The sequence below is a fragment of the Rhagoletis zephyria genome, unplaced genomic scaffold (assembly GCF_001687245.7).
Source record: "Rhagoletis zephyria isolate East Lansing unplaced genomic scaffold, Rhagoletis_zephyria_1.1 Rzeph_scaffold_04426, whole genome shotgun sequence".
In the NCBI taxonomy this organism is placed as follows: domain Eukaryota; kingdom Metazoa; phylum Arthropoda; class Insecta; order Diptera; family Tephritidae; genus Rhagoletis; species Rhagoletis zephyria.
The window spans coordinates 19193-27450 of record NW_016161509.1 but is presented as its reverse complement, the minus strand read 5'-3'; the positions used below and the strand labels follow the sequence as shown (position 1 = coordinate 27450).

Sequence of the window (8258 nt, the reverse complement as noted above, 5' to 3'; positions counted from 1 at the left end):
TGCAAATAGTCTTTTGTGTTTCTAGGGGGGAGAAATCGGCATTCATTATTTTCTTTTTGTAAAATGAGCTAATTATTACCAACTCGACTGGAAGTCATTATTGTGCAACTAAGAATGTAGGTATGTATACAGGTAAATGTGTAAATATGTTCATAGTCACACGCATATATGTTTGTGCATTTAAAAATATGCAAATTTAAAAAAAAGTTTGAATTTTTTACGATACAAAAGAATATCAAAGCTAACAGTATGTTACTTTCATATTAAAAGTTAAAAAAAACCACAGAGACAATCAATTCAATTTCATAGTCAAATTATTTTCAAATATTACCGTTATCGCTTTTTTCCAATCAAAACGTTTTTGACATTTCGCCTAAAGTATTAAACAAGTGTGTGGGTATGACAAAGCAACAAGCACTTTTACTCTCAACGTTGTAAGCTTTTGGATTATAAAAAGCAAAAGAAAGTGAATTTTAAAAGAAAGACAAAAAGCATAGAAAGAAAATGTAACGGACAATAGAAATTTGTCACATACGAAATGCAAATAGCGGACAAATATTTTTTAATATTTAGTCAACGAGCATATTGATAAAAGCAAAAAAAAAAACGAAAAATTTAAATTAAAGTTAATGGAAAACAAACAAAATCGGTTAGTCACAAATTTGTATAAATATATTAACGCGTTGGATAGTGCACCAATTACAGATTCATATGTTAGCGTGGAAAATTTAAAAATTAAAAAAAAAATAGCAAAAAGCATTTATATAAAAAAATATCGCAAAAATTTTACAAAATTTTAACTAGCGAGAGTATGAATTTTTATGAATAAGTCCCAATATTATGTCAAATTTCTTTTGTAAATTTAATTTTTCCAGTCCTGATAGTGGCCCTAAAAATTTGTTAAAAATTTTAAAACTCTAGTGAGAATTCTTATTTTGTGGGCTTAAAAAAAACAAATGGGTACCCCATACATAATTTAGATGTTGATATTTTAAGGACCACCCTTACATGCATATATGGTACGAAAACAAATATCAAAATACGAAAATTTTAACTTAAGAAAATTTAATTCAAATTATTCAAACATAAAGTCGGGGAATTGTCTATGACCAGGTTGGCATTGGTTTATCTCTCTATTCTCAATTGTGCCAAAATATGTAGACCTAACCCAGATATCTCCTCTTTTGAAAATAATTCTTTTTGCTGCGAATAGACTAGATAGCCGCCGTGGATGAGCGGTTCGAAGTGCTCAGGTTCGATGCACGGTAGGCAATAGTGTATCAAATAAAAGAAAAAGCTCTTTATAAGTATGTGAGCATACATTTTTTGGTGCATAAAGACGAATGGCTATGGAAAATGTCCCTTACAAATTTTGTACTTAAATATGCTTGAAAATTCGCAATATATTTTTTTTAAATTATTTTTTGAGGACTAAATTTATTAAAATCGCATTCTCAATACCTATAAATAATTTTTTGAATTTATCATATCTTTAAATTTCAAAGTCCTTTGAAAAAACTCCTGACGTCAGAGTGAAAAACCAAAAATGCAGTTTTACTATATTTGGCCCATAGTTTCGTGAGTATATCGATTCTATCGTGTGTTTTAAAAATTTTGTTGTTTTTGTCGCACAGTGTAATAGACTTAAAAAAATATTTGAAATTTAATTAAAAGTCCAATTACTTTGAAAAAGAAGACCTCAGGTGAGAGTATAAAAAAGGGACGGCTCACGTAGTTAAAAGCTAGTATAGGTACTTAGTCGCATATGTATGTATGTATGCACATCTAAAGTAAAATCTAAATCCCTTTCAGAGATCATACAAATCCACCGCTTCAGGTGGCTCAATACCAACCTGTTGTGAGTGAATTTTATGTGATTGTCAATTGTCTACAACAGACAGCATTAGTACGAGTAGTAGCAGTTAATCTCAGACTTTTATCGCCACAATCACATGAGCCATTTGGTAAACCCTTCTTCAATGCAGCCGCCAACCGTAACGGCGGCACGTTTGAGACGAATAGAATAATTTATACCTTCAAGCAGCAAAAAAGCAGCAGTATACCTCCGCTGGGACTAAATATTTATAGCCCTGGCATGTAAATCCTACTGACTGAATGACTGAGGAACAATGGGATTAGAAAATAACCTATGAACATCTACACATCTACATATGCATTTGCATTGATATAACAAGCCAATGGAAACTATATTTTTACTAAAATATGTATGTATGTATAAATAACTATATAGAAACGTGTCTGTATTTACATCAATGGGTATCTATAAAACTCGTCACTCTTGCTCCATTAGTACTTTGCATGCAGAGAATTTTAATTATTTTCTACAACGAGCTTTAACTTGAAAAAAGTCTAGTTAATGTTAACATGCTGAGTAGGTAAGGGCCGTTTTCTGAAGTAACCTTTAACTTTAAAGCTCACTTTATATTTAAAGGTTGCATTAAAATTTGTGGTTGTGTCTAAAGTAAATCATTTTATTGTCGGTTTTAAATTGATTTACAACCAAGAAACATGCATACGTCAAAAACCGATAATAGAAATGCTTAACTTTAGACATAGCTTTATTTTTAATCCAACCTTTAAATATAAAGTGAGCTTTAAAGTTAGAGGTTACTTCAGAAAACGGCCCTAAAAAGAGTACAATTTGTCTGCATACATATATAGGTATGCATAAGTTGTATATATACATGAAAAAGGATGCGCTTGCTTGTCTCATTCTTCCTACCAATTCCTACCTTTCTGCTCTTTCGTTCTCGCGCCACACCTTTGTTATTCAAATTGCCAACCGCTGCCAATACGAACAAATAGTTGATAATTAAAATTAATTATCAATAAAGTGATCGAGTTGCAATTGCGTTGCTGATGGCGGTGCTTTTGCCAGTGGCTGACAGCGCATTGAGGCGAGTGGAATAATGGAGTGCGAAAGTACATTAAAATGCAATAAATAATTCACACAGCGGAGCATTCGGAAGGCACTCTTCTTATTGTTTGCGTAACTTGAGAGGGTAAGATAGGTAAATGTATGTAAATTAGGTTTCGCACTTCCCTTTTTATTAATAAAAAAAAAATAGGTATCGAAATGAAAATTTGTCTTATCAGTGTCGATGTGTAGGATTAATAAAGTTTGAATTTTTATGTGGTGAAATATGATATTATTGCTTCCAATACACACAGTCCTGATTGAACAGTCATAATAGGCGGCAAAAGTTTGTATGTTGTCTTGACAGATCTAGGCCAAACTTCAGATCAGCTGTTGCCTATGCGTATTCATTATTTCCTAAGTAAAAAGGCAATGGAAAAGAAGGGAATGCAATGTACTAGAACTGTGACAGACCGGAAAACCCAAATCGATTTTCCATACCCTCAGGCATAGTTTTCCTTTGTACCTAAGGCCTGAATGAAGTATTAAAAGGGTGGGGAAAAGTTAGAAATGGAAAATCATTACTCAACTGAAAAATTTGAATGCCTCTTAGATGAATTTTTAGTGTTTCGACGTTAGACACACGACTAAAAAATTCCCCGGATTGTCTTTCAATCTTTGTCGTCAACTTAAACTAACTCTAGGCCCAAGAAACGTGATGCTTCGACTGGGTCGGACCACAGAGGGCGATAAATTGAGTTGGATTGAATGGGCATGTAAAGAGATGGTTGGAGTTGTGGGGGGAACCTCCAAATTTGGGATGTTATGGCCGAGTCTGGATAAGTAGCTGTTTAGACGGCTGTATTATCCAAACCGTAACTGTGCTAGTGTGATGCAGGTCTCCCACGGCAGTCGGCAGTTAAAGCTCACTCTCGTCTACAGATAGTGCTTGGAGATTGATTGTTGCATTCCCACAATGGTAGTATGTACAAGTGAAAACAGCCTCCCTGTAAATGCCATTTATAGTCCATTTGTATAGTCCCGGGTCCAGCGGTTATTGTACGTAGCGCTGGTTCTCATTTTTCAGCTCATAGGTATGCCTTCCGACGTGCCTGGGTAAGAGCTCTGCATCCAGCAAATGTCTGTTTGCTGAGCATGATGTTACGCTCCCTGTTTGGGAGCAGTTGGACCTCGCTGTGGAGAAACAACGTTTATTTGTCTTTGGCACACGTGCCCTGGATTTGTAAATATAATTTTGTGCACCTAGCTTGTTCGACACGGCACACTGTGAGTCGGCAAGCGATTTGAGAACTTTCTTGGCAACTGCGGTTATGTGCGCCCACTGGTGTTTGGGGGATTTTCGTTGTATAAAAAATAAACAACGAAGGGGAGAGGACAAGCCACTGTGGAATTCCATCTTTAATTCCTGGGCTTTGACGTTTTATATCGAAAAATAACTGAAGATTGTCGACCAATCAGATAATTCACCGACCACCGTTTGAGTCAACACATCACTATCATTGATTTCTTTGGAACCGCTTAATCCATGATCAGCAAGTCCAGCAAAGCATTGAAAGCCATTCCACTTTGTTTGTTAATATTGTATTTCCTAAAAAAAAATGTACTTAGTAAGTTGCTAATAGAGATAACTCTTGCAAAGTGGTTTTAATGAAGAAATTGAGAATTGAGCAGATTAGAAAATTTTTAAAAGTAATTTCATGATTCTGTTGATCAACCCTTTTTTTTGCCCAGCTTTTTTTCCAATAAAAAATAGTCTTATTGAATTATATAGGTACTAAAAATTATATCTCAAAAATATGATTGCCTCCTGTGAGGATTGAACTCACGACCCCTGGTTTACAAGACCAGTGCTCTGCCACTGAGCTAAAGAGGCATTCGAACGGATACCGGTGCAATAGGCACAAGTACAGTTAGTGAAAAAATATAGAGAGCGATGAGGAAATTCATATCATACAATTGATAAAAAGCAGAGAATTTCGATTGACTAATTTTGATATAAAAATTTGGAGATAACGTCATTCAATAAATGTTAGCATACCCATCTTCCTCGCCAACCTTCTATGTGTTTGTGATGCTTATAAATGTTTTTGTTGTAAAAATATTTGCTGCTATATGAACAATTGGCAAATGTATTAGGAAAAATGGTGTAGGTTGTATTTTTTATCCGAATTATTATCAGCTGTGATCATTTCAAAGCAGAAAAACGAATCCAAATTGAAATATGGATGTTCTCAACTGTTTTTTAAATTTCTTTCCTCAATGCAACAAAACCAACCTGAACATATAAAAAAAACCCACAATAAAATTAAAAAAAATACAAGTGTGCACACTAAGTAATACTGCATTTGAACCAACTGAATCCGACACGGCCAAATGCAATCGCCGGAATTAAACGACAAGCGCGTGGGTTGTTCTCGGAGGTGTCATTTTCGTGCTATTATTTTTACTGTTGTTACATTGTTTCGGGTGTCACACCTGTTGCTGGTGTTGTTGTTGGCACAGTTATGACAGCGATTATTATTAAAAAAAAATATCATAGACCAATGAAAATGCATACGACTCAAGTGTACTGTCATTTCCGAGTGTTTACTCTAATGTAAACAATGTAATCAGTTGGAAAATGATTGCATGTCGTTGGCGGCAAGTAATAACTATCAAATTTCGTTTTCGTTTTCGTTTGATTTTGCGCTTTTCACTAGTTGCTAGTATTTAGTTGCGTTTATGTATGTGTACTCTTACATACTTATGTATATTTGTCTATTCAACGATTTAAAGCTAGCCACCTTTTCTCGGTCAACTCTTTAAGCTGCGCTCAATTGATGATTTTCTTTCATCCGCTGCATGGCGAGTAAAGCAGATAATTGGAGCAAAAAATGTTTGTCATCGTTTAAATTTGCTTCAATTTCTAATAAATGTGCAAAGGCAAACAGGAAAAGTAAAATTTAAAAACTAGTTGGTATCTTTGATGAGGCAAATGTATCTAATAATGAATTTTAATTACTAAATACCATCAAATCAATTCACAGATACATATCTCACAGTTATTTTACTAAGTTTACAGGAAAAGAGTTTTAAATTCAGAAAAAAATTATACAAATATGAATTTTTTGCCTGTCACATTTTCGTACGTTATTCTCTAGTTTCAGGCATGGTTGATAATAGGCCAAGTCGGGTACGAATGCCTATAATCTCGCAACATGTGGTATTGAATTTATTAATAATAATAATAATATTTTGGCGCTTACAGTATTGCTAAGTGTTTGGCCGAGATTTCTGTCTGACGTGAGGAGTGGTAGTATGCCCCTCTAACCACTCAGCCACAGCGGCCATTATTTACTAAGAGGTCAGATTATTTTTTTTAATTTGTTGTCATACGCCACATAGGAGGTTTGGTTAGAAACCAAAGAAGGCCCCCGAATTGGCTTGGCTAACTAACTCATTCGTAGTCTTATTATTGCAGGGGATGTTTCGATGACCATAGCAGTCCCACTATCGACAAAAATTGCATGAAATTCGAGAATATATGTATGTATTTGGTAAAATAGACCAGAAACAATTGCCGTAAGGCTTTTAAATGAACGTTTTGCTACAGTTTTTGTATTATTTTCTTCTAGGTTGTGATATGTTTTTTTCGGAATTTTTGTATGTTCTTCATAAAATTTTGAAATAAATAAATAATTTTATTTTATAATAACTCCATAAACAGCGGATAATTATACAGCTTACTGCAGAAACCCGTCAAGTGAACAATTTAAAAAATTTAATTCCGTTTGGTTGCTACAATGAATGATTTTTTGCTTTCATAATTATATTCAATGAAAAATATATTCAATCTACTAAAAAATTGCTTTCCTAATAGGACAGTTTTTTTTTAGTTTTCTCTAAACCGCACTTTTGGCACTCGTCGGGTTTCTGAAATAATCGCTTCAATTGATGTAAAGTGTGGATGGCCACACATGGGGCGCATTTAACGCCAAGAATTACTGTTTGGAGTGCAATTGGATTTTATTCCAATTTATTCATCGGAAGAATGTTGGTGAAATTCTTTATCCTTTTCGTGGACTAAGTTCTGTCGATAAATTTTTTGGATGTCCCCGTTGGAAATATATTTACAGAGAAACCAACCATTGAATCATTTCATTAAGTTGGACCCGTCGGAATAAAAAGATGAAAATTTTTATAGATTTCTTCATAAGGTGGATTTCTGTGGTCTATTATTAAGTATTCCTTAAACTTGAATGCACCCTTTTTTAAGGTCCGGCTTTTTGTATCAAATAGGTTTCATGCAAAGTGTTTGCTTCTTCGCTTTGGAACGAGAACAACCGAGAAATGTTCATTTGAATGGAAGACAAATGCCATCACTGCCGTATTTTCGATGGTATTTTTCCAAAAGGCGTAATACTCCGACGTTAAAGGCTCTCTGGAAGCTCTTCCATTTCCAACAATTTTGTAAGTTTAGCATTTATGTTTTAAGTTTACTTCTCCACAGCGTAAATGTGGTAGGAAGAAAACAGTTCTCATTCCATGGGCTCACTGGGATTTAATCCAGAGAGACAAAGCAAAATGTCCATCAATAAAGCTACATATCCTCCCCTATGTTTGGGTATAGTACAAATGCCATTCCAAAAGGCCGCTGGAGTCGGGAGGGAGTTGTCCTAAAAAACATGCTGTTTCTGTAGAACTAGAAAGTTCTTGAAGTTTCAGTATTCAAACGATTACCAGAGGTTGTGGATATTAAATTGTGAAATTGCATACCATTAATAATCGCTATCAGTGACTTCAACTGTATTTTTGTGCTCGTTAAAAGAACAACAATCCATTCAAGTGACCCTTGGCACTAGAAAATAAATCTACTGACAAATGCTACCCCATTTCAGTGATCCGAAAGCATGTCAATGGGCAAACAACGCTATGAGTATATCTTACACAAATACATATGAACTTGTGAGATACATTTTTAGACTAATTACTTTCTTGTTCTCATTATTAGTGTTAGTGATTATGAGCCACTAACATAATTGCCATTGACCAATGCTGCCATGACACACTTCAACGAGTCAGTGTGTACATAGAGTAGACAAAACCGGTGTACGGCGCTAACAGCTGTTTGATGACAGCTGTCAATGAGGTCATTAAATGATGGCGGCGGCAGCAATTTGAGAGCAAAGTCTAAATTCTTGGCAACAAAACATTACCGGCTTTTTGTGCACCAAAAATATGCTTAAGCGGCTAGCTTGCTTCAGGCTGACTTTCTAGAGGTTAATGTTGGCTCACTAAAATTTCTAACAATATTTGCGCAATGCCAAGTGAAGCAGGAGAATGCCGAAAAGAAAAATTTAACAATTAAGTCACTGGCGTT

General features: G+C 34.8%; 1 non-coding gene across 1 annotated transcript; it reads right to left on the bottom strand.

Annotated features, from left to right (window-relative positions):
- Window positions 1–4700: 4700 nt before the first annotated feature.
- Window positions 4701–4772, bottom strand: TRNAT-UGU (transfer RNA threonine (anticodon UGU)). The gene has a single exon. It is a non-coding gene; the product is annotated as a tRNA-Thr (tRNA).
- Window positions 4773–8258: the final 3486 nt, after the last annotated feature.